We start from the raw sequence: 13,083 nt of genomic DNA, 5'->3' as shown, positions 1-13,083 counted from the left end.
GAATTCCCACAGCTGCCAGGTGGGAAAACCAGCCATGCTTAGTAATGGGGTAACCCCTCTTGTACGCGGGGGTACCCTGTGCCCAAGCAGCCCAAGGAGGAATTTCCTGGTGCAGCCACTCGTATTGGCCAGGGCTTGAGGTTTTGTGTTTTTTAAACAGCATGTGGCGACTTTTGCCTAAACTTCTCCAGACAGACCTTTTGTGCCAGATTACCTGTCTAGCTGGGCTCTTATCGACGTGTTTATCACTGCCGCCTCTCGCTGTCAGCACTGTTTATAGGCAGGGGAACCGAAACCCTATGCTAAGAAATTTCCTCCTCCTCTTTTTTTTCAAATCTGCATCTGTTCCAGACTCCCTTTCATTAGAGACCACATGAAAGACAAAATAATCCCAGGCTATCAGGCACAGAAACCTTCGCAAGGTAAACTCCTCTTTGCTGGTAAATAAGGCACACCCTGGCTGGGGCTCTGCCCTGGCACCCAGGGAGGTCCTGTCCAGCCCCTGTCACCTGCATCCTTATTCCTGGATACCTGCAAGGCCTTCAACACCCGCCAGGGCATTTGCAGACCCACAGTGAAAATCCAGAGTGCAAAGTAATGTTAGACCCCAGGGATTTCTTCCTGCACCTGCATCCCCATTGTTGTGGTGGTGCACAGCAAATGGCCCCAGGGAGGCTTGGGCGGGGGGGGGGGGGGGGGGGGGGGTGGGGGTGGAATGCGTTCCATGCCTTTTTTACCTGTTGTAAAAATATTTGTAGAGTTGCAGCAGGCTGTAGAGAGCAATTTTTTGGGGAGGGAGGAGCAGGGCTGATACCGATTAGGCAGGAAATGGCTCAGTGTGGATGGCATCCATATGGGAGAGCTGATAGATTTGGCGTCTTGAAGGCATCCCTTGATGGATCCACTGATAACCTGGCAGCAAAACAGACCTGGACTCTCTGATTCCCTGCCAGCAGCTGAGCCGCAGCCTGCTTGCTTGGCCTTCTTTAACACCTTTTTGCCATGAGAAATTGTTGCCCTGCCCTGGGGATCAGTGGCCCCATGGTACCCCTGTGGGGCTCAGCTGGCCAGTCCCCACTGTGCTGCCTGCCGGGGATGCTGCTCCAGCTCCTTCCCTTTGAAGGCTCGGTGTGAAATCTGGTCGGAGTTTAGGGAGGCAGAAGGGCAGCTTGCAGAACAACCTGCATCCTTGGGATGAAAAAGCTTCGTTTTGTGGCTCTGGAAAGAATCAGCGCATTTCCAAGCTGGGCTTCTGCCTTCCATTGGAGACAGATGGAGAGTGCAAAACATGGGGAAGGCATCCGGCTGCTCCCGCCACGCAGGGAACCAGCTCACTCTCAGGCGTGGGTCCTGCTCCATGTCTTTCTCTGGGCAGTTTAATTTCATGGCCCACCTTTTGTGCACATCCATGAGGTTCAAAGCCAACATGGAGGTGGTGGGAAGCCAGTGGCCCAGATGTGTCACTGAAGACCCTCAGGGTGACTGGGAACCCAGTGAGGCCTTCCAGTGCCAAGGAATGCTGGTGCATCCTACTCTGTGGTGGCTTTCCTTCCCTGGAAACTGGCAGCAAAAACAAGAGGATTTCAGAGCAAAATCAGTATGTAGCAGGATGATGCCTGGAAAGGAAGCAAGATGGAGAATATGGTCATGTAGCAGAGAGAGGGCAGTGGTCCCTTGCAGAGATAAACTGGAGATTTGGGAAGCAGAAGCCACTTTGTGTGCCTGCTGGTTCTTAGTGCTGCTGAGGGTCTGCAGCCTCCTTCACCAGCCCCGGCCAGGCTGATCAAATACAAAACATGAGACTGAACCCTGGTATGGTTTGGGAGGAAAGTTTTTTGCATGGGCATAGTTGCCTCCTGCATGACTCACTGGGTAATACTTTTGGGGAGAAAAGCTTGTCAGCTGAAGTTATGCTTCCTTCCATGCTTCCAAACAGGTCAAGGGCAGGGGATTGCCCTGACACCCACCTCCTCGAACTCCCCATCCCTCCCTCCCACAAGCACCCCTGGGGTTCCCTGGTGAAGTGTGGCTGGGCTCTCCTGTGCTGCTGACAAATTCATGCCCAGATGAAAAGGAAGCTCTTGTAGCAGAAGGTCAGCTGTGTAATGACTGCCCTAAAGCTGTCCGGGGTTACAGCAAATCTGATGGGTAAAATAGATCCCCCAAAAGTGCAGGCAACCCTCCCACTCACTGGCTGCATTAGCCACAGCAAGAACTGTTTGCTCCCGCTCCAGGGTCACGGCCTCCTCAGGTGTGAGTTGGGACAGTAATTTCCCTGTGGTTATTTCTACGATAACTTATTTCAGGTTTTTATGATGCTTACAAATTGGACAACATCTTAAAACATAATTCAGGCCTTAACTGGCTTTAAATGTGTGTGATTTTACAGGGATGTGTAAAATATTTTTAAGTGTTGGTAAATTCCAGGGATTGGAGCTGTGGGCAGATGGGGAGGCATGGAGGGTCCGGCCCGAAAATGTTTTTGGAGAACCAAGCCAGGAACCAGCAATTGGGAGTTGTTTACAACCGTGAGAAGCTGTGTGGTTTGAGCAGGTTGTAGACCACATAACAAAATGTTTATGGGGAGGGAATCTGCACCTCCTCTTCCCCTTAAAATTGGTTTAATTTGTACAAATTAGCTGTGTAGCCAAGCACTTGCTACTGATATACAAGAATTGCTGTGGCAGGGAGATGGCTCCCAGGTGCTGGAAATAAAAGGCAGCAGATGAACTGGAGTGAAGTTGTGTTCCTCAGGAAGGTCAATCAGCATGGCAGGAACTGGCCATGTGAACGGTCTCGTGCCTTTGAACAGTCCTCCACCAACTCCTTCCTGGTGGGAAGGTGGCTGCTCCACTCCTGCTGTCCCATCAAAGCAGCAGGCGTGGGTGAGAGGCAAACCCGACCCTGAGGACTGTTGGGTAGGGGATGGGTGTGCAGCAGTGAAATATAGGGCTGCAGCCACCCCACCTCTTGCCTGGGGCAGGCACGGGATCTGGCAGAGCCGTGGTAGCTCCAATCTCTCAGGCAAGGCTGTGGCCACACAGGGGACGGGTTTGCTGCCACATGTGTTACACAGTGGTTGAGTGAGGACAGCGTCCCAAGGGTGGCTTGCAGGGGTGGGTAGGGAGGGCTCTGGCAGGTACTACTCCCTTCCCTAATGAGCGGGAGGCACCGCTCTGGCTGGGATTGGATTTGCCAATACTGACAGAAGCAGGGTTGCTAACACAGCACATGGTCCTGCAGCAGAGGCACCCAGGTGGATCATGCTGGTGAGATCGAGCTGGGATATGGTTCTTGTCCTTCACAAGCAAGAAGGTGCTTTGGGTAAGCAAACATGATCCTGTGGCGAGGAGCTAGAGTTGATCAGCAGGCAATGCTCCAGGAATGGTGCTGCTCCAAGCAGGGAGGCAGGAGGACTGTCCCAAGCAAACTGGCTGTTTCAGGTGAAGTCTTGGCGAGCAGAGCTTGGGGAGGTGGGAGCTGCACAGACATGGCACCAGCCTGTGTGCCCTCGTCTCCAGCAGGCAAGGATCTCTGTGGGTGTTTGTGTTTGCAGAAGTAACACTCTTGTCTTGCTCTTTCCTTTCATGAGGGTGTGGGCATTTGACTGAAATGCAATCCCAGGAAAGGCCAAGGATTTTGGCTGTTGCTGCAGGCACATAAGGAAGGTGTTACTGCCAAGTGCTCCCCTCCATCCAGGCGAGAGGTGTTGCGGAGGTGGCTGGAGGCTGCAGGGACACACAGGGAGACGGGGGAACCCCTGGGCAAGGCAGGGTGGCAGCAGAGGATCTGGGGGAGCTCTTTGCAGGTAGTTTGGCATCACAACAGCACCCGTGGCCAGGCTGGCCTGGCCACCAACATCTCCTTCTACCAGACTTGGATGGCTGCAGCTGCCAGTCTCATCACCAAAGCCCACGTGAGATTTCCTGCCTGCATCTCTTCCAAAAAAAGCAACTTCCAGCCCACGGGAGAAAACGGAGCGTAATGGTAGAGACGCTGCGATGATGCATCGTCTCACCGACACCCACCCACGTCTGCGGGAGCAGGGACACGCCCGGGCAGCCCTGGACCCTGCTGCAGGGGATGGGGCATGCAGGGCAGCTGTGGCCATCTGCTTCATTGACACTGGGAGCTTTCAGAACCCCATCAGTGGAGCAGGAGAGAGTGTGTGATTGACATCCCTCCAAAGGAGATTGCTCCGAGAGACACCCCAATAAAGGTTTGTATGAAGCTCCTTGGGGACAGGCAGAGTTGGGGGGTCCTGTTCTCCATGCACAGCTCATGCCCGTGAAATGCACTGAACTCCTCCAAGGCTGCCCCAGGGGTCAGTGAGGGGCTGGGGACCAGCGAGACTGTTTTGGGCTCTGGCCATGTGCTGCCAGCAAGTGCAGAGTACCTCAAACACAGCAGCTGTGCACCCAGCAAATGTGCTGGAGGGAGCCTGGGGGTGGACAGTGAATTTGGGGAGGGCTCCCTCCCTGAGTTTCCTGCGGGGCAGGTTTGCAGGCGGAGGGGAGTATCTCAGGGAGGTAACAAGGTGCTGACAAGAAGCGGTTTGTTTTTCCGGATGGTGTTTCACAGCTCCCTGTGGAGCTGTCCGTGGGGACAGGGGAGCACCGAGGCAGGGGAGCACCCCACAGGGCCGAGGGCTGGTCTCGCTCACAGGAAAGAGCGCAGGAGTTGCTGGCTGTTGGTATGAATTCAGCCCGGCTCCGCCATAAGGAAGTGATTGAAGCTTTCACGATCTGTTTAAGCAGTGACATATGTTTCCTGCAGGCGCGGCGTGCTGCATGCCAGCGGATGAGATACGGCCCTGCGTCCTTGCCTGGCTCTGCCAGCACGGGGTAGGGCTGGCCCCATCCCCACGGCCGCGTTTGATACAGCCACGGCCGTCGCTGCCTGTGTGGGAAGGGGAAATTGCTCACACGGCAAAGGGAAATAAACATGAGGAGACCAGCCCTGACAAAAAAAGCGTGTATTTCTCTGGTCTGAGGCCCCGCTGCAGGCAGAGCCACATGATGCGCAGTGGGGCTGGGGATGAAGGAGGGGAAGCTGGGGCTGCGGTGATGTCTGCAAACTCCGTCTCAGTTACAGGGAGTCCCTCCCTCCCTCCAGGTCTTATCTCAGCTTTCAGCGCTGAGACATCAGAGGGACCAACGCCGGGGAGTCGTGGGGTATGGAAAAGGCCAAACTGCCCAAACCATCGAGCCCAGGTGAGGTACTCTGCCAAATTCAGAAGCAGCCAAAGTGGGCTGAGTGATTTCCCTGGGGAGGGGGCTCTCCTCTGGAAACTGCAGTGGCTGAGCACCCAGGCACAGATACTCAGGCTCAAGCTTGCATGGATTCCAGACCCATCCTCACCTGCACCCCCCAGCTGTTTCTGTCCCATTCTTCAGCATAGGGGAAGTAATTCAGAAGATGAAAGACTGACTGGGAACCTTGGACCAGGAGCATGCCAAGCTCAGGGAGTGCTAGGGATGCCATGAACTAGGCAGGCTGGGAATGACTGAGACATCAGGCAGCTGTGAAACCGTGAGCAGGAGGATTTGGACATCATTCAGGAGCTGGAAGCAGGTGATGGTCCCCAGGTCTGAGAAGGGCGTAGGCAGCCAGGGTCTATGGGAACCTTTGCCAGAAATTGAGGCCATGCAGGGGGCTGAGCTGGAGAAACGGGAGAAGGCAAAATGTTGGGAGAGAGGCTGAGGGCTGCCAGAAGGGATACAGACCCTACTGGGGAGCAAGATCCAGTGGGTGGCTGGTGAGTGAGGCTGACACCCACCCAGACACCCATGCAGCCTCCAGCCTGTCCAAGATGAGCCTAAAGATGGGTTTGTGGCAGAGGTTGTAAACTTGGTGTGAGAGTGAGAGAGGGAAGGGATGAGGAGACTATGTTTGAGCTGAAAGCACCAGGAGCTTCCTCGTCATTCCTCAAGACCAGTGTCTCTCTTGGCATCAGTAGCCTGCTGACCATACTGAGAGAAAAGACAGCCAGGAACAGGGCTTTCCATCCCTTGCTGGGGATTCTGGCTTTAAAACATAACCTTCTTCCTTAGCTACAGGGCAGAGAGCCCTACTGTGCTGCAGGGCAGCACCAGCTCCCTACTTCTCCCATTAGCTGCCACATCCTTCAGCAGTAAGGCACCAGGCAAGCCAGTGCTCACCTTCAGAGCAGCAGTAGTCCATCCTCACTCACCGTGAGCCTTTCCAACAGGGAAGAGCGATTTTATGAAAGGACTTCTGTCCTTCTGAAGTTTTCTTAGAGTGCTTTTATCCCCTCATTGCTCCACATTTAGTGCATTTATCTGCAGGATTAAAGGTATTTCTTCAAGTAGGTGGGAATACCTCCTTGCCTGTGGCTTGCCTGGGTTCAGGAGCCTCCAGCTTGTGCGTGGTAGTGCTAGTGCAAGATGACAAGTGGTACCTTGCTCCAGGAGGCTGCACTGAGTTGATGAGACAGGGGCTGTTTTGTCAAGGATCAGCATCACCCTCATGAAGTTTCATGGCTGCAATCGGCAGCAGCCAGAGCTCTCCCCTCTGCACAGCCAGGGCTTTCTCTGCAGGTTTCAGACATCCCAGGCCCGTGTTCGTTAGCAGGTAGCCAAGGTTTGCTGTGACTCAGTGCAGCAGTTTGCTCCAGCACTGGATTACCTTCACACATTACAAATCAGTGCCGAGTTTCTCCACGGTTTTGGCACTGGGCAGGTGCCTGGAGCACGTTGCAGGGAGGAAAAGGCTGGGGGAGGCGGAGCAGGTGAACTTCACTCTTCCAGCTCTGGAACAAAGCTCCTACTCCTGGTCGTAGCCTTTGTAGGGAGAGATGACGTTCTTTGCCCTGCTGGCAGCACCGCAGCAAGCTCTGCAGTGCTATGGCTCTGCTCAGGCACATGGAGCGTCGCAACAATTGGGGTGCTTTTCTCAAAAGCTGCTCCCTGGCAGGCACTGAGGCAGCCCACACTGAGCAGCAGTTGATCATTCTCCATGTAACTGCTAGAGATGCCTAAATAATTCATTAATGGTTTGGGGAAACAAAAATATTGTGCAGTGAGTAATTTCTTGCCAGTGATGTTGTGCACAGGTGAAGCAGCTCACAGGCAGCCACAACAGCGCGGTATTTGTGGGACATCGTGGGCCCAGGCTTTTTCCCCTGACTTTTTATTTCTTTTTTTTTTTTCCCCATGTGAACTGTCCTGACTCTGTCTCTGCACAAACATGAAGGTTTTTTGCTTCCCAGGGAAGTGGGGTGAGGTGGTTGAAACAGAACATGGGCTGGCAGAAGGGGATGTTGGGAGTGGGCAGGGGCTCATGAGACCATCACAGCCTTGCTTGGCCTGGCTCTTTGCATTGCACACAGGAGCCATGGGGACATCAGAAATTTCTGCTCCCAAAACCTCATTTCCAGCAATGGGACTGGTGGCACCATGCCAGGCAGAGCCCTCCCCAGCCAGTCCCCATGCACTGATGACAAAGAGTTCCAGGAAACCCGTCCCAGACCCAGCGTGGGCAGGGGAAGGGCCCAAGAGCCTCATGCCGATAGCAGTGACAAGGAACTCCTGTTTCTCCAAAGGCATCTGGGAAATGTCCCCGGCTGTCTGTCCCTGGCATATCGCAGTGCCAGAGGCAGCAGGCTGAAAGCAGGGCTCCAGCTGTCTGTGAGCCCAGGGGAAAGGGGCAGGAAATCCCCTGAACTGCTCTGGGCAAGCAGCACCCCAGCATTGGGCTTTGGACATGGTGGGAAGTTTGTGCCCCAGCACTAAGCTGCAACTTGTGTGGGTTTCTGGAGGAAGCCCATGCTGCATCCCCTGCAGCTCCTGCTTGTCACTCTGTTAAATTTCCATTTTAACATGAAAACAGCTGTTTTCATGGTACCTCTGTGTTATTTACAGAGTCATGCATTCAATCCCTGCTGAAAACCATGCTATGCAGTCCAGCAGCGCCCCGTTGTCTTGCAGGTACCGAGTGGGTGGACGGGGAAGTGATGCCAGCCCCAGGGTCAGGCCACCAGCACTCCTCATGCTTTGCCCATGGCCACCCTGGCAGTTCATGGTGAAACCAGGATGATTCAAGGGGGGCAAACCCATCTCAGAGTGTTCCTGGTCCAGAGCAATGGCTGTGGATGAACCTGTCTCCATCCCCGTGAACCAAGCCCTCTGAGCCTGAGAACGGAATGCTTGATGCACATCAAGGGACAGAGACAACAACTGTTGGCTGTGCTCAATGGTGCTTTATTCTTGGCCCAGGAAGCAATGAAAATCCTCCTGCTTTGAAGCCTGAGGAGGCCTTTTTATTATATCCAGGGCTTCTGGAAAAGGAAACTGCAAGTGCTTTCCCATAACGTGATAAAAAGCTCTCCTGGCTGAGACCACGGCAACTTCTTACACGTGAGAGCGGTGAGTCAGTGCAGCATGAGGCTGGGCTCAGTGCTTGCCCAGCCACTGGAAATCACTGATTCTTGGTGTGTATATAACTGGGATTCAAAAGAACCTTGGCGTGAGTCCTGTTGACCTTGCACTTCACCCCAGAGACCTGACAGCTGTGGTGCCTGGTCCATGTAGTGCCTGGTCCAGTGGCCATAAAGCAGTGAGGGTCAAGCAGACCCTGGGCCCTCTGTGCTGGTTGGGAAGCATTGGGGAGGTGCAGGTCATGCAGCAGAAGAGAGTTCACAAGTCTCCCATGTCTGCACCTGAGAGCGGGCAGCTGTGGGCGAGTGCTGGGATGCACGGTGGAACCTCCTGTGCTCATGCAGGGATGCTCCTGGGTGAGGAGGTTGCCAGAGCACCTGTGGCTTCAGGGGGAGAGCCTGGAGTTGCTCCCCATCCTTTCTCACAAGGCTGGGGCACAGTGGGTCCTCCTTGGCACAGCCCCCAGCCTGGCTGGGTAACTCCCAAGTGGTAAAGCTGGCCTAATTAGTCTGTTTAATCTTCTCCCATAAATCACTCCTCCCCATCCCCTGCAGACTATCGGCAGCATCTGATGTCATTAGTTAATTTAAACATGGGAGTTCACACGTTGGCTTATCGGAGCCATCTCCTTTCCCCCCTAAGCGCTTGCTCGGTGCATCCCTGGCTGCTGCTAGATCCGATCTGCGCCCGCTTTGAAGCCGTGATGGGCTGCCAGCAGGCGAGGTGCTGCCTGCTTCCCTGCCTGCTTCCCTGCCTGCTGGCAGGTGGGAGGGGAGATGGAGATCCTGCTTCTCCCCTTCCCCGCGATCCCTGTTTTCTGAACTTCTCCTCTGACTCATCAATTTGATTTGATGTTTTCACCTTTGTTTTACAAATAGCAGTTTGGCCGAGTGCTGGAAGGAGAAGGCAGCTCCGATGCTGCTGCAGCTTCCCCAGCTGCCAGGGGAAGTAATAGAATCTTAGAATCATCTGGGTTGGAAAAGATCACCTGTAAGATCATCGAGTCAGGTGAGTGGGGTCCTGGGGAGGGAGCTGGTGGGCACCCAGTCTGCCCTTGTACCTGGCAGGGATGTGGGGAAGCTGGGATTACTGCAGGTTGACCACGGGGAAGTGCAGGCTTGGCCACTAATGGCATGTACTGCCCACTGGTTGTGCTGTCACTTCTCCATCCTCATTTTCCTCTTCCTCCCTGGGTCTCCAGCCTGATGGGAGCAGGACTCCTCAAGTCTCTGGGGTGGGATGTCCCCAGCTACACGGGACTCAGGGCTTCCTAAGTGAGCTCTGTTGGTTTGGGGGCAATGCTGACAGCCTGGGCACACACCTGTCCTTCCCTCTGCATGGGCAGGTGGCAGTGAGCCCGAGAGTCTTGGCAGGGCCAGCACAGCAACACAAATGCTCAGCTCCTGGTGCAAGATGGGAGGGGGAAAGTGGGGGGCTTGGCAGCAGGAGTGAGATATCTGGACTGGGGAGATCTGACAGGAGCCCACAGCAAGAGGGTCTGGTGACTCCCAGCTGGTTTTCCAGTCTGGTGACTCCCAGCTGGTTTTCCATGGAGCACTGGGAGGTGGGAGTCATCCCAGCCACTGGGTGCCACGCTGCACCCATGGGCAGGAAGCACCCAGGCTGGGAAATGCCTGGCTGGGTGCCCTGCACAGGCAGAGCCCTGCCCACAGAGCAGCCCTGGGCAGCCCCCTCCCACAGCAGCACCCCCAGGGCAGCCCCACATCAGGGCAGCAGCTGGGCACGGCACCCACTGGCACAGCACACGTGGCCCACAGCCCCCGAGGGGGCTCTGGCTGCTGCATGAGCTGGCACCTCAAGCATGGGGTGTGGGTGATGCCCTACACCTGAGGCTACATGTCCTCCCAGTGCACCCTCTGCACCCCTGGGCTCTGCTCCTGTTGCTCCCAGCAGGGTGAGGGACGGCTGCTCACCCTGGGACCTGTCAATCCAGGCTGCTTCCAAGAATGCTCTGTGCATCCCTGGGGCACATTGACTGACAGCACAAAAGAACCACCACAGACAGCTTTTTGGGGACACATTTTTGGCCAGAGCACCCTGAAGCAGCCCTTTTAAAGCATCCTGGTGGTTTCAGGAGGGGACACGGTGCCTGTGCTCCTCGGCTGGCTTTGTGGCTGGCCTCCTCCTCCCACTTTCCTGTTCCAAGGGGGAGCTGCAGCCGTGTTTGGTTTTGTAGTCCAAGCTCTGGATTTATTGCTTCCAGGTCTTCATGTGTTTGTTTACAAAATGAAAGACGGCTGGGTGAGCCTGCTTTCTACTCCTCCGGCCTGCCTGCTGCAGCCCACAGGGGATCTTTCAGTCTTGGGACAACGCCTCCCTTCACGTCTCACGGGCACCCAAACATTGCATGAGTGGGGGACACATCCGTGGGGCTGATGTCCTGGGCAGGTGTTAAACCTGTGCCCTGGGTGTCGAGGATGACAGGGGAAGGCGCGGGTACAGCCCTGTGCACCGCCCAGGCACCACAGACCGTACAGCACACGGGGACGAGGGGCTCTGTCTGGGCGTGCTCGACTTGTCCCCTGTCCCCAGGCTGCCGCTCCCCTTCTGCTGTGGCCGGAAGACATGAGCTCCCGATTAAAGGATATTTCAACCAGACGCAGGGGCTGTGGCAGCCGGGGGAACGCGCAGCAGGAGGGGACGGGGACAGGACGCGTGAGAGACCAGAGGAGAAGCTAATTTACGCTGGAATGTAAATACAGCAGCAGCACGCTGCTCCGCAGGGCGCGTCACCCCCCTCCTGGCTCTGGAACACGGGTTAGAGCTGCCCAGGACAGCTCGGGCCACGTCCCTGCTGTGCCAGAACCCGCATCTCACCTGGGCACTGTGCAGAGGTGAGGAGGAGGAGGAGGGTCAGGGGCTGTTGCAGCAGCCCAGTGCCACTGCTGCTGTTCTTTCTCTCTGCATTGAGGTAGCACAGGTCACACATCCACTGCAGAGGAACGGAGTCTCAGCCTTCCCAAATAATCCTAAGAATCAATAGCAGCGTCATGGATGTGCAGAACAACAGCTCCGAGTTGAGAGGGGAACTTCTCAGCAGGATTAACTCAGAAACCCAGTGACAACACTCTAAGTATCTGTGCTATCTGTGTCCCTGCTGCTCATTCTAGCAGATAGTTCCTATTAATGAGCTTTACTCAACAGCTCTAGATTTGTCTGTAAGAGCAAACTCCAGGGATCAAAAAATAAGGTTTAGGATGCAAATATTCTGCGAGATATCCAGATTTTTTGTGGTTGTTCTTTAGTCCAGGGAAAATTTTTAAAGGAAGCAAGGAGAGATCCTCTAGAATGTAAGACAGAGAAAACTTTTTAAAATAAAAGACCAAATAATGCAAAATCGTGGGTTTGGTTGTTTGGAGGTGCTTTTTTTTAGCTTTAAACCACTGAATTTGGAAAAATTCCCTTCTGCTCACCCAGGGCAGTGTGAGCACAGATGCCCCAGCCCTGGGGAGCAAGTCAGGCTCATCCACTCCTCTCCGGTTTGCAGAATATCACTGGGGAAGCTGTGGGCACACTGATGGGTGCCAGGACACCTCACTACCCAGGACAGAGGAAGCTCAGCAGATGGGTGGTCTGTGGCAGGTGACAAAGAGGCTCAAATAAGTCCCTAAAATATCCAGCCCAGGCTGGCAGTGGGCTCCTCCTCTGTCCCAAGGTTGGACCCCAGTGCAAGGACCTGAGCTCAGACACAGATACTGGGAGAATTCACACACCAAGACAGGTTGTTTTTCAATGTTCTTTAATCTTCCACATGGCTTTTTTTTTTTTTTTTTTTTTTTTTTTTTTTTCATTTTGAGGCAGGAGTACTAACTGCTAAGGATGCATATGGAATTTGAATATGAATGATAAGAACAGCTGTGTATATCTATTATGAATGAACATAAACAGAAATGTATAAACTGAGATTTTGGGGCTTTTGGAAGAATTAGTGCCTTTGTTCCTGGATTTTTTTCCTATCAAAGTTTGAACCAAAGCCCATTAGCCTGGACTTTCCCGCAGCCGACCAAGCCAGGAGCTTCATTTCGTCCTGGCTCTGAGCCATGCTGAATTCTCCTCAACAGCTCACTGAGCCCTAATCCTAACAAATTTACCCAGAGAAGTGGGTCTCTTATTACACAGCCTAATTTGAATGCTTTCCAAGGTTAATTTCAGCTCCCTCTCCCTCTCCAAACACGCCTGCCCCTCCAGAGCCAGCTCCCCCCTTCCCCAGCTCCCCCCCGGCTCCCCGTAAGCGCCAGCCCAGGGGGAGCAGCCCCATTCACCACCGAGATGGTTTTTAAACGAGAAAATAATGGGATGTGTGTCCCTGGGTCCGGACTCTGCCTGGAGGGTTTCTTAATGCCGAGCGGCTTCCTCCGCAAATTAATTGCAACTTTCGTTGGGCAAAAATAGCCCTGGAAGCCCCTTCCCCACGGGCTCTTCCGCACGTGATATTGCTCAGTTCATAATCTGATTCCTACGACTCTATTCCTTCCTTCCCGTCCCCAGCGTGCCGGTGAGTGCCTGCGAGGGTGCTGGCAGGGTGACCCAGCTGTCAGCCACGCCAGGGCCAGGGAGCATCGCTGCCGCCCAGCCGAGACAGCCCTGGCTCTTGCTTTGCAACAGACTGTGCAAGAAAACCTCAGCGTGGGGAAACTGAAACCCGGCCCAGTGCAGGGAGCAG

General features: G+C 54.5%; 1 long non-coding RNA gene across 1 annotated transcript; it reads left to right on the top strand.

Moving 5' to 3' along the window:
- Positions 1–749: 749 nt before the first annotated feature.
- LOC116448939 lies at positions 750–12,264 on the top strand. The gene is made up of 2 exons (XR_004242166.1): positions 750–9,407; positions 10,624–12,264. It is a non-coding gene; the product is annotated as an uncharacterized LOC116448939 (long non-coding RNA).
- The last annotated feature ends 819 nt before the right edge of the window (positions 12,265–13,083 follow it).

This window comes from Corvus moneduloides, chromosome 10, assembly GCF_009650955.1.
Source record: "Corvus moneduloides isolate bCorMon1 chromosome 10, bCorMon1.pri, whole genome shotgun sequence".
Lineage (NCBI taxonomy): Eukaryota > Metazoa > Chordata > Aves > Passeriformes > Corvidae > Corvus > Corvus moneduloides.
This window is presented reverse-complemented; position numbering and strand designations above follow the sequence as displayed.